This window comes from Trachypithecus francoisi, unplaced genomic scaffold (genome assembly GCF_009764315.1).
Source record: "Trachypithecus francoisi isolate TF-2019V2 unplaced genomic scaffold, Tfra_2.0 Contig01558, whole genome shotgun sequence".
Taxonomy (NCBI): domain Eukaryota; kingdom Metazoa; phylum Chordata; class Mammalia; order Primates; family Cercopithecidae; genus Trachypithecus; species Trachypithecus francoisi.
Window position 1 is genome coordinate 4,467,565 of NW_022681440.1, and position 13,862 is coordinate 4,481,426.

At 41.0% G+C, this 13,862-nt stretch overlaps 1 long non-coding RNA gene across 1 annotated transcript in view; it reads left to right on the top strand.

The window, feature by feature from the left end:
* The first annotated feature begins 317 nt into the window (after positions 1-317).
* Positions 318-13,862, top strand: part of LOC117063610 — an 86,322-nt gene continuing 72,777 nt past the window's right edge. The window contains exon 1 of the long non-coding RNA XR_004429011.1: positions 318-439. This is a non-coding gene — a long non-coding RNA (uncharacterized LOC117063610). The remainder of the gene's footprint in view (positions 440-13,862) is intronic.

Below are 13,862 nucleotides of genomic sequence, written 5' to 3' on the forward strand. Positions count from 1 at the left end.
CTCCATCTCCTGACCTCGTGATCCGCCCGCCTCGGCCTCCCAAAGTGCTGGGATTACAGGCCTGAGCCACCGCGCCCAACCTTTCTTTTTTGTATTTTTAGTGGAGATAGGATTTCACCATGCTGGCCAGGCTGGTCTGGATCTCCTCACCTCAGGTGATCCGCCCGCCTCGGCCTCCCAAAGTGCTGGGATTGCAGGCTTGAGCCACCGCACCCGGCCTGTGCTATTTTTTTGACTTAATAGGAGAGATTCTTCTTGCTTTTCTCCTCTGTATTTCCTACTCAGACAATGAGGAGAACGTTGTAATTCTTGTTTTCTTGCAGGTAATGCAGTTCCAACCCCTTCAATGACAGCAGAGTGACCCAGACCACCTTCCTTGAGAATTTCAGAGCTGCAGCCCACAGCCAGGGCCTCGGTGGACTCAGCTCTCCACCCCGTGGTGATATTACAATTCTTGTTGTGTTCCTAGCTGTGAGCTTGTTCACCCCGGAGTGGCAAGGGCATGGCACAAACACCCCCACATTTCCATTCTGTGTTATGAAGTCCGGGTAAGTTTTCAATGTGTGTGACAGACAGGTGAACAAATGGCTTCTCGTCGTCTTCATCTGCTATTTAAAAGGGCTACTCCCTCTTAGTCTGAAGCTGTAATCATTTATTCTGATTCTGATTCTACATGGATGCCCATGTCTTGTCCAGGGATTGCCCCACATATGTCGTGAACCTGGGGGTAGGTCTCTGTTACTACGTAGCCTGCACCCAAGAGGACTCCCCTCTGTCCCGCTGTCTGTCTCAGGGTCTTTGGTGTCAGGTCAACCTTGGACCATCCCTCTGTGTCATCATTTTAGTCCTTTCCATTTAGGTCATCTGATGTAACATTGTCCTGTTTGCATTTGAAATTGATGCATTTAAATTTATTTGGAGTAAATCGCTGATACAATTCCACCAGAAACCAACTGCTGCAGCTAAAATAGTATTTGCAAGCACAATGACACAGTCTCAGTAGCTTAAAAGCATAACCGTTAGGCTGATAAATAATTAGCATGCTTTGGTGCTGCCTCATATAATCAGTTCTTAAAACAAGATTTCTCTATGTCAACATAAGACATCATACTTGAAAGTTCTAGCCCAAAAAGCCCATCTTTTGATTTTGTAGAAAGAAAATGTCTTGTTTAAAATATGTACAGAACAGCAAAAATAGTTAACTTTCTGCCAATTTTATACAATGCAATGTGATTTATTTTCAAGCAAAATATCATTTCTGATTCACAAGAAATAATCAACACCTAAGAAAATTTAACGAAATACATTATTTTCTATCATGATGTGATAATTGACAAATTAACTGGTATTACCACTGAAATCATTTTCTTCATGTCCTTTATACATATTTTTGTGACTGATACTTGTTGAGACTTGACAATTTATAAGTCAGATTAAAAATCTCAGGAATTAGCTGACAGAAATTCCATTTGAGTTTAAAATAGTTCCCGCTGAGCTTATTATATATTATCAGGGCAGTAAAGATTATGAAGTCAGGTCCCAAACTTATTTGACCTATAAAATGATTTATACCATCATGTGAATTATAAATAATAGAGTTTGGGGGAAAAGCCTTTATAAATCAAAGGGTGGCATAGGTTTTAATAAAATCACATTGACATGTACAATACTGTGAGAGAAAAAATAATGTTTTTTACAGAGACTAATATATACTTGAGAAAATAACTTTAGATGCTGCATCTTGTTACTAGTTCACAGAGAGGGGTAGAGCCAGAGCTACATCTAGAGAGAGAGGAATGTATAGAGAGAAACCACGAGAAAGAGAAAAGACAGAGAGAGAGAAGAGACAAAACAGAAATAGAAAAAGGGAGAAAGGCAGGAGAGGAGGCGGCAGCAGAAAGACAGTGGGGGGAAGAGAGAGAACAGCAGAAAGCAAGAGAAACAGGGAAGGTGGGGAGGCAGAGAAGGAGAGAAACAGAGACACAGAGACAGAGAAAGGGAGAGAGGGTGGGAGAGACACAACGTGGCTTCATTTTCGTTCAGAAACTAGGACTCCCTGAGCAGCCCAGGGGCCTTCTGCCTCCTCATTGTGTACACGGACTCCCGGTGTCTGTGCGCCCTGGCTCTGTGCAGCTCTGTGTTTTTCTTGCTCATGGTAAGTGGAGTCGGGTTGAACGCTGGTCTCAGCCTTTGCTGGAGCAAGACCTCTGTCAAAGCAGGTGTGTAGCTGTGCCTGAATCCCAGTCTTGTTTATTTCCAGGTCTGCTCCTTTAGGCTTTGAAATATCTTGTCCCCTTCCCTGTATCTCCATGAATACACAATCTCTTATCTTTCCAAGTCTCCCTTTTGCTCCTCAACCTCTCCCTTTTTCCTTTCCACTTTCCTAGTTCCCCCAGCGTATCACCCGGGCCCTATGTTACACGTCCTCTGTGTGGAACTGAGAGTGACTCGCTTCTTCGGATGGGATGCTTTCAGGTGCAGTGATTTGTGGCAGTAATGGTCTCAGCACTGTGCCTGGGGCCCTTGTTTGCCACTCCATGATAGTGCATAATGCCTGGCTCAGTGGCCTCACAACCACATAGCTTTCCTTGCGGTTGCTGTGTCAGAGTGGCCCGTGAAGGGACCCCAGGGGTGCTGAGTGTTTCTAACTCAGGTCGATGGAGGGAACGCTTGCGTCCAACTGCACTGGACAAATAGACATGGAAAATGAGAAACTTGAACTCTCAGCCCAAAGTACAGTCAGACTGGAGTTTCTACAGAGGAGCCAAAGGGATTTCTTATTTCTTTAACTACAGAGTTTTTATATGGATATAAACAAGACTCTAAATCTAATTGTGTTTTTGCAAAATTGTGATGTAAATTGAACCCCCAGGGTCTCGAGGACGTCATGTACAAATGACGACACTGTTTGAGAGGTAGTGGGCTGCCAAGCTTTAGAATGGAGCTGTTGGGAAAATTCAGATGATTTTTAGACACGTGTGTTCCGAATTCTCTCCCATGTCTCCCTTGCCAGTGAAGCTGTTCTCCAGTTTCTCCCGATAAAGACAAGCCCCCTTTGCTGGAAGACTGCAGTAGTTTGGGTGAATGGTTAGGGAATTGAAGGGGAAAAAAAGGATAGAACTCACCCCAAAGAGAAACATGAACAGATGCCTTGGGGTGGGTGGTGTGACTTATGTTGAATACTCGTCCGAGGACACCAGTGGTGGAGGAGCTCTCGAATCTGGTGGACAAGGGAAATCATCTCTGGGTACTTCTTTGTCTCTTTGGGTTTAGTTTGATTTGACTTGTTTTTGACTTTGTCTTGTTCCCATAGTTAGGTTTTGCCACCATAAAATGAACCAGGGAGCTGTCCAACATCCTAGCACATAAAACAATCCACTTACAAGTTGTACTTCAGTAACAAAATGAATCTCTCTTTAATGGTATCTCCTTAATCACCTTTCCAAAAATTTCAGTGGTACTTTCAGTGATTAATTCAAATGTTCTATTAAATTTTGAATCAACGTTGGTAATATATATCCTGTGTAGAAGATCAAGCTATTTGTCCAGGCTTCTGCATTAGACGATATAATGCTACAGTTGCACGCATTACTAGCCTATAATACTTCATCTCTTCTATATCTATGGTTGTATTATGTTTATATTTTCCTTATTTCTAATTATATTTTCTGTTTTTGCATTATTGTGCTCAATGCCTTTTTTGTTTCATTTTTACAAAGAACCAGGATTTATACTTATTATTTCTACTTTTCGTTTCTTGCTTTATTAATTTAAACTTTTTTCTTATTATTTTATAGTTTGTGTTCCATTTGGCTTATTCTGGTGATGTTGTTCAAATATGATAGAATGGCAGAAAAATTTTCCTTTTTATTAAACTGCACAACCATTGATAATTAAGTATCATTTTAGTAAGTGGTACTCTGTTTTTCATTGAATTCTATGCAATTTACAGTTGCGTCTTTTGATGTAAGGATATCTTGGAGAGACTTGAGTAACTTCACAGACGCTAAAGGGTTATTGTTTTTATTGTTAATTGGTATTTTTGTTAGATTTTTTAAAAAGGTTATCTCCAGCATTTCAAAATTACTTTGTCAGTCCTTGAAAAAATGTTGGAACTTCTCCATGGACATAAATATTGATTTTAGTTATGTATAGGCTATATCATTTCACAGACATTTGTTAAACCAAATGTGTTTATTATATGTTTTTGTTTCTCTATATTCTTACTAATTTTCGCTCTATTATATCAGCTACATTCTAGAAGAGATGTATGATTATCATCTACCAAGATTATAAATTATAAAGTTCTCCCAAATTTAGAACCATCTTTGCTTTAAAAATTGAACTGCTATTTTCTTTGGACTACAGTGGTTAATGTTTGGTATGCCCCCTTCATTATGCCATTTCATACCATATGAAATTTTATTTAATGTTTGTCTTCAACTTATTTCACAAATTCATGTTTTAATCTTAAATTTCACTTTGATGGATATCGGATTTGTTCAAGTTCTATCATTTAACTTTCAAACTTATTTTTATGGAACAAACAAACAAGTAATATCCTTTAAGTATATCCTGTACAATATCTGAGATAGATATACTTATATAATATATATCTCAGTGGCTGAGATATATAATGCATGCCCATTATAGATACAGAATACATATTTTTATATATTGGTTGGTGCAAAAGTGATTGCGGTTTTTGCCATTCCTTTTAATGACAAAAACTGCAATAACTTTGCACCAACCTAATAAAAATATATAATATATATTATTCTTTGGAAATTTAAAAATAACTTGTGTTCTGTATTTTATCTGGCACCTCTGACTACTGCTAGTCTGATTCAGTTTTTCTCTTTTGTGTAACTTTTTTTACTCATTGAGATCTTACCAGTTATTGTTTAGCTTTAGAGACATTAACTTTTATTATAATATCCCTGTATGTGTGTGGTTTGTTTTGTTTATTTTTCTTTTTGTTTTGTGATTGCTGTTGTTTTGTTTTTAATCATTGATCCTGAGAACTACTGAAGAAATCTGTCAATACGAGCGCTAGCCATTGTTTTGTTGCTCCAGAACTCAAGTGTGCCACACCCAGGGATCCGGAGAACAAGCCTTGTGGAAACACCCATTCAGGTGGATGCACCCTCTCCTTCCCAGCCCATGAGTCTCTGCAACTAACGATTTCCCCAGATGCTCCCCAGATCTGCAGCGTTGCCGGCTCTGCCGCTGACCAGGAAGCCCTCTGTGCTCCCATAGCCCTTTCAGAAACATGTGACCTCCTGAGTCCTAAGTCTTCCGCAGAAACAGCAGCTGCCCCGTGCCTCGAGTGGCAGCAGGACCCTCTCTGCCCTGGTCTCTACTTAGAGCTGGAAGCCTAGTGAGTCTGGTGGTAAAAGGAATGGCAGCAGATTCCGGGGTGACCTGGGAGACTTCCATCATTCCAAAGCTCCTCCATCACTTGTGCTTACCCGCGGGAGACCGAAGGTGTGACAACCTTTCAGCTTTAGCTTTGTCAGTATGGAGGGACTAGACTCTCCATGTGGATCCATGTCAAGTCACTCGTGATCATCAACCTGCATATTGGTTTTTTTTTCTTTTTTCTTACCGTGTCACTTAGAGTAGCGTCAGGAAATGAAGGGTTCATTTGAAATGAGATTGCTCAAGAAGAGTTAATTTTCAAAACGGCTTGAACACAAATCTTGTGTTTTTTCTCATACTGTTCTGATCATCTCCCTACTTCAATTGGGACGACACCTAAATGAGGTGGCCCCTCAGCCTCCACACGTGGATACAGCACCACACAGGATAACTGCTTTTGGTGCGAATGCCGGGCCAGAGGGCAGGTGTGTGGAATTAGCCACGGACCCATGGTGCAAACTGGGAGAATGGGATACTAGTGAGATTTAGTCAGATACACTTCCCATCCTTTCCTCTCTTGGAGACCGAGGTGTGGTTCTACTTGCATCCCCTCAGGATAATTCCTGAGCACCAAGACAGCAGAGCTGGAAGATGGACTGGCTGCCCCTGTGAAGCTCTCTCACTCCCCAACCCCTTGCATTCACTGCTGGGTGCTTCTCCCTCCCAGTTAAGCTGATATCTTGACATCATAGCCTTGGGCTGTGCCTTCTCCAGAACCTTGGCAAGGAGAGGGACTGTTTATAAAGGTGTAGGTTAGGGTGTGGGAGATGTTCAAGAAATAATTCTGAGACTAGCAGCAGGAGAGCCTTTCTCTCAAATCTCACTTACTCCAGACCTGATAAGGGGGAGAGTTTGGGTTGAAGAAAATGCAAGTAGATGTTCCTATTGTCTGGCTGCAATGAGGAGAACAGTTACCTTTAATCCAGGGATGTGGCTGTTCTGAGAGGGCCTGGCTGGGTGTTATGGGAAATAAATACCCTGGCCTTTATTGTTGCTTCCCTTTAGTTTCTTCCACCAAACCAGGTCTCCTCATTGAACAAACCCAACTGAAGCCAATGACAAGGAGGTTTGTTCTTGTTGTTGTTTTAATTTGGACCCAGATCACTTTAGAAAAGAATAAAGCCTATATCTCACGGGGTAAATAGAACATAAGAGGCCAAGTTAAAAAAAAAGCGAAGTTTAATTTTCAGCCTCTCTTTTACACTCATATAGATACCATAATCAATGAACTGCAGCTCCCTGCAGGTCAAACCGTCCCAATTGTTATCCCAACCTTACTATTCACTACAGTAACCAGGTCTACCTTCTATCTGGTTGGTGAGCTCCAGCTCTTTGTGTCAGCTCTCTGGGAAGCCATCACGGCCGCCCCCACCTTCTGGTACCATCACACCCTGCTCCCGGTCCTCTGGGACCATCATGCCTCCCCCCACCACCATCCTCTGGTGCCATCATGCCAGCTCCTGTCCTGTCCTCTGGTGCTATCAGCCCCCCCCCACCTTCTGGTGCCATCAGGCTCCCCCCCTACCCCCTCCGCCCTCTGGGACCATCACGCCCGCCCCGACCTCTGGTGTACCGTCATGCTTATTGACATCCAGAACCTCATTTTGGTGATGTCATTTCCCCTCCATGATCACTGGCCTTCAAAATCAGTTACTACTGAGCTCTTTAAGGATGTTGGAGTTCCCATCACTCATGCACCTTAATTACCTGAGTGACTCCTGGACTCTCCTGGAGATGTAAGCAGAGGAGGCGGGTGGGAGCTGTTCATGGTCACTTATCCCAGGATTTCCACCCAAGCCTTTAAATACTTATCTCTGCCTTATACCAGGGATGCTCAAGTACTGCACACATATTTGATACAGGTCGCCAGTTAGACCTAAATTTATCCAACTACTAGACACTAAACTGGATCGCCTTTCAGCTATGGAAGCTAATGTATTTATTTCAGAAAATCTGACAAGATCAGTTAAATATTCCATTCCTGTATGCCCTCTCTTGCAGCCTGAGAATCCATACATATCTCTACGTCTCCACTTCTGTTTTGACTTCCTAATCCCTCAGAAGAATGTCTCATATGAAAAATTAAGCTGCATCCATAATCCAGCCAACCAGGAATTTGGCGAAATGTGATTTTTTTTACATACATCAAAATCCTCTGACAGAGACAGCACATGGAAGGAAGAGGAGGGACAGAGAGTGAGCAGAAATATTGAGCACAGCCTAGGCTTCCAGAGCTCAGCCCTTCAGACAGGACACCCTCTCCAGAAATGGACATTCTGCCACTGGGAGAAATCTCACAGTTCCATGAGTGGGTGTTGCATAAATACCTGTTTAATGAGCAGGAGTTTTGCACGCTGTCTTATAAATAGCAAGCAAAGATAATTTCCTATATATCTTATAAATCACGTGCCACTGTCTACATGTGCCCTTCTTATGCCTTAAAGTAAATTTATCTAATTAGTCACATATTTATTAGCACAAGACATGTCTCAGGCTCTGAGTTAGGTATTTGAGAGTCAGTGTTTACAAGAGGTGTTTGAGCACCACCCTTATTGCGATTCTATTCTAGAGAAATCTGATAGGCAAATGCACGTACCAACGGATGACTGTGGTTTGTATTATTGTGTATGGAATACAGCACATGACTGAGAAGGACACAGGGCTCATAATTTAGATTAGAAAAGGTAAGACCAATTTGAAATGTTTAGGGCATGAAGCCTGAAAACAACATAATTTTCTGTTCCCAAGTTAAACAATGATGAGACTTGGAATAATTTTCTTTCCCTATAAATGTAATTTCCTATTCCTGTGTTTAAAAACAACAGCATAAAAAAAAAAAAAAAAAAAAAAACTGAGGCCAGGCAAGATTAAACATAGCTGTGTTCACCACAAAATATTTCATACAGAAAGGTAAGAGTATGAAAGAAAAAATGAAGAGTAAAAACCACCTAAAACAGCTTAGACAGAGCTTGTTTGGCAGGATTTGATCTTCGGATGGCAGGAGCAATGGAAAGACAAAATCCAAATCAGAAGTAGCGCAGGTTTAGTTAATTAATTAATCGATTTAATTAATTTGCTGTGATATTTGACTGTATGTTTACAGTGAAGATGGGAATAGCAACATCTTTTATGCTTTGCACATCAGCCTGTGTTGAACGAAATATGCTCTCACTGGGAAATGGTTGGATGGCCCTAGTAGGGATTCCATGAAGAATTTCATTCTTCAAGTTGATTTGTCCCTGAAGGCGCGAGTGGTATTTCTATTTTTTATTTTTCCCGGATTTCTAGCTTAAATAAGCTATGTTTGTCATTGAGTTTTATCTGCCTGAATAATAACAATGGCTCTTTCTTTCATTTGAAGACTCTGAAATCTGCAAAGACAGATTCCATGGCGTAGAAGAAAAACAAAAGTGATAAATATTGCTCCTGAGTTCAACTTATTACAAAACAGCTGTATTTTTCTGCAAGTTTTAGCTGTGCAATTTAAAAATCACTTTAAGAATTACTTTAAACCACTTCAAAGCATTTTATCTCATTAAATTCTCCCACTGATTGATTCCCAGGCTCACATTCTCTCTGCTCCCATCAGCCTGATGTCTTCAAGCCAGGATTTCTTGGGGTTTATCTCACCAGATGCAATCAACTCAAGTTCCCTCTGTGGTGCCTTCTCATTTACCTTATGCCAAGTCACACTAAAATACTTGAGAACAATATCCATAAAATGTTCTGATATGATTTTCTTGTTGTAAGTTACACACTGTGAATCTGTAAACACAAGACAGAGATTCACATGTGTTGACATTGTTTGTGACTAAAGGGAACATGGCCTCAGAACACACACATTACTTGGATGACATGGACATTATGCATTTTTGTACATTTGGACACTAATTGAATTGGGTGCTTGCCTCCAATAAGAATGGTACTTGTTGGCCTCACTGTTAGAGATCTGGTTTTTCTGCACGGAGTTTTGTTGCACTTCAGGTCATTCCAACAGGTGGTGATGATGCTCTGTACATATGCACAGATGAGGGAGACAAACTAAAGATACTGGCTTTGTCTATACAAAAATTGTGATAATGTAAAATGCAGACAGGAATAATCCATTGCTATCTCTGACTTAGAGATATTGACTGAGAACTGTTTCCACAACACTAATTATGGGTACCAGGCATTGCATATACACATTTTGTGATAAGGGCTTTTTTAGCTTTATGCCAACCAACATCCTTCAGTCAGTCTTTAATGTGTGTGCCTGAAGGGAGGTGCCTTTCAGTGTTTCCACCTTGTCCACCAGGTCTCAGGGCAACAGACGAGATTCCTCCTCACAGCCTCTGCCTGATCAGCCTCCTGTCCTGCCTCACCCACTTTGTTCTTCAGGATCACGGAACCGTTCACATGGTTCACTTTGCTCAGGCTGTTCCATCTCTGAATGTTCTCCCCTTAGTCTCATCTCAGGTCAAGAAGCTGCTCCACCCCGAGGTCTGACTCTTCTGCCATGTTGTGCAGACCTGGTCTAGTGTTTTCCAACGTCAGGGCTCCCCAGGTCGTCGGTGCTTCTCTTTTCTCTTTAGTCTTCAAGTTATTGAAAACCTGAGTCTATTTCTTTCTTCATTTCTGTATATTCAGTCATATAGTAGGAGCTCAGAAAGATTTTTTTTTTCTTTCCATTCTATTGACCTGAAAAAATAGGTACCAAATCAAAGAAATGCCAGGCTATTCTCTCTGATTATGTCCTTCTGGTTGAGTACATTGAATTTATGTGGGCTTGGGGAGGGGTGTGAAGCACCCAAGGGTGACACACGCTGAGCTCCGGGCTCACAGGCCACGCACACAGTGTCATTACGTGGAGCACCTGTCACTGGCTGTGTTCTATTAAAAATATCCAAGAAACAATATGATGAGGCAGTACTAGAGGCAGGGAGAGAATACCCTGTCAAAGGGTCTGTAATCTGTAAAGTGAGTAAAACTCCATGAAAACCCAGGTCTTTGTGACTCCAAATTTCCACCAAGACCTTTATGGTCTACAACAGGGGCACTGCCACTTTGGAAATACTTGCTTTATTCTCAATCTCCATGAGATATTTAGTATTAAAAATTAGGAAGAGACTGTGCGAGATGGCTCATGCCTGTAATCCCAGTACTTTGGGAGACCGAGACTGACTGATCACCTGAGGTCAGGAGTTCAAGACCAGCCTGTTCACGATGGCAAAACCCCATCTCTACTAAAAATATAAAAATTAGCCGGGCATGGTAGCAGGTACCTGTAATCCCAGCTACTCGGGAGGCTGAGCCAGGAAAATTGCTTGAACCCAGGAGGCGGAGGTTTCAGTGAGCTCCAGCCTGGGCGACAGAGGGAGATGAGACTCCATTTAAAAAAGAAGACTTCTTTAATTAAGAAGTCTTTCTTTAATTAAGAAATCTTTCTTTAATTAATTCTTTCTTTAATTAAGAAGTCTTCTTTAATTAAGAAGACTTTTGAGAAGTATCTTTTCATATCCTTTGCCCACTTTTTGATGGGATTGTTTTTTTCTTGGAAATTTGCTTAAGTTCCTGTAGATGGGTAGATTGTGAAAATTTTCTCCCATTCAGTAGGTTGCCTGTTCACTCTGATGCTAGTTTCTTGTGCTGTGTAGAAGCTCTTTAGTTTAATTAGATCCCACTTGTCAATTATGGCTTTTGTTGCAATTGCTTTTGGTGTTTTAGTCTTAAAGTCTTTGCCCATGCCTATGTCCTGAATGGTATTGCCTAGGTTTTCTTCTAGGGTTTTTATGGTTTTTGGTTTTACACTTAAGTTTTTAATCCAACTTGAGGTAATTTTTTATATATTTATGTGGACAACAAACATATGACAAAAAAGCTCATTATCACTGATCATTAGAGAAATGCACATCAAAACCACATTGAGACACCATCTCACTCCAGTCAGAATGGCTATGATTAGAAAGTCAGGAAACAATAGATGCTGGCGAGGCTGTGGAGAAATAGGAATTCTTTTACGCTGCTGGTGGGCATGTAAATTAGTTCAACCATTGTGGAAGACAGTGTGGTGATTCCTCAAGGATCTAGAACTAGAAATACCATTTGACCCAGCAATCCCATTACTGGATATACACCCAAAGGATTACAAATCATTCTACTATAAAGACACATGCACATGTATGTTTATTGCAGCACTATTTGCAATAGCAAAGACTTGGAACCAACCCAAATGCCCATCAATAATAGACTGGATAAATAAAATGTGGCACATATACACCATGGAATACTATGCAGCCATAAAAAAGAATGAGATTATGTCCTTTGCAGGGACATGCATGAAGCTGGAAGCCATCATTCTCAGCAAACTGACACAAGAACAGAAAACCAAACACCAATTGTTCTCACTCATAAGTGGGAGTTGAACAGTGAGAACACATGAACACAGGGAAGGGAACAACAGACACCGGGCCCTGTTGGGGGTGGGGGGCCAAGGGGAGGGAGGGCATTACGGCAAATACCTAATGCACACGGGGCTTAAAATCTAGATGATGGGTTGGTAGGTGTAGCAAACCACCATGGCACATGTACACCTATGTAACAAAGCTGCACATTCTGCACATGTATCTCGAAACTTAAAGTAAAATGAAAGATACAAAAATAAATACAAAAATTAGGAATACCAAGAAAATGTGAAAATCACTGTCCTGAATTTCTCCTTTGCTCGCAGATTATTTTTGCTACACCTGCAAAATATCTCACAGCTGTCGCAAAAGCTGAGTCCAAAGACGCGCTCAGTGGGCTGGTAAGGACCCAGGAAGGGCTGTCCCACTGGGAGCTCCCAGCATCTGCATCCTCTCTTGATATTGCCGTGACATCTATCGAGGTGTGCAAGGCTTCTAAAGGCGGAGTCATGCTAAAGTGACTAAGGTAACTGAATGCATTTCATTTATATATTGATTCCTCATTCAATGAAAAAGATAAATTTTAGTTATTACAAATATGACGTAAAAGAAAAAATATGTGTTTTAAAAGGATGAAATGACAAAGTATAAAAGAAGCATAGAATGCAATGTATTCCTGCATTTGTAAGCGAGGATATTCATGACTGTAAATGTCATGAAAGATTTTTGTCAGACTATTTCTACCCTACTTATACTAACACTTCTGAAATAATGTCTGATAGAAAGAAATGTCTAGCAAAAGTAATTTCTTAACGTGAATTTTAAAGCATACTTTGCACATTTGGATGCTAAGTGTTTTTGAACATTATATAAAGCCAAGAATAATTTAACATATTCTGGCTTTCGTTTCCATGTTATATTCAATCTTACAGGATTACTCATTGTAAGAGTATAAAGAAGGATATATTTTATATTAAAATGTTTATCTTAAATCCTGGATCTGTCTGTTAAAAGTGAGCTAATCCATTTTTCTATTCCTTTTAGCCAGTGGGAGACAGAGGAAGAGGGAAGGATTCAATAAACCCAGAATCTGAGAAGGACCGAGATGAATTCTGTGAGAATTTCTTATTTGCTAGGCTCCTTTGGATTACTCTGATATGTTATCTCAATTAAACCACATTGCAGCCTGTAATCCCAGCACTTTGGGAGGCCGAGACGGGCGGATCACGAGGTCAGGAGATTGAGACCATCCTGGCTAACACGGTGAAACCCCGTCTCTACTAAAAAAATACAAAAAACTAGCTGGGCGAGGTGGTGGGCGCCTGTAGTCCCAGCTACTCGGGAGGCTGAGGCAGGAGAATGGCGTAAACCCAGGAGGCGGAGCTTGCAGTGAGCTGAGATCTGGCCACTGCGCTCCAGCCTAGGCGACAGAGCAAGACTCTGTCTCAAAAAAAAAAAAAAAAAAAACACATTGCAACACCATTAAGTAAATACAATTGATAGTTCTTCTGATGGTGAAGACCATCAGATTCAAGAAAGGTTATAAACCTTACTCAAATATTATGTTAGCCTGGAGTCTGAAGCTCATAGTCTTAACCACTACTTTATATTAAAAACCAGGTTTGCCCTATGAATTTTACCTCAAGAAATGAAACATACCAGCTGCATCTTTGACTGAAAAATCCAGATAGAAATATTAAAATAAATGACCAGTAACAGCATTTATACATGTATATTGGTTCCAGTATAGACATCTGTTTCCTCTACAGTTGATTTAGGTGGGAATGATAGGAAAAGGCATGGTGCCTTTCTAACCTGTTCCCTTTTCTCCATTGCTTTTGAGCTCAGCTGCCACTAGTCCTAATGCATTTGCAGTTCCCACAGGCAGAAAGCCTTGTATGATGTGGGCCTGGGCTGGGTGCGGTGGTTCACACCTGTAATCACAGCACTGTGGGAGGCTGGGGTGGGAGGAGCATGAGGTCAGGAGTTGGAGACCAGCCTGGCCAACATGGTGAAACCCTGTCTCTACTAAAAATACAAAAATTATTCGGGTATGGT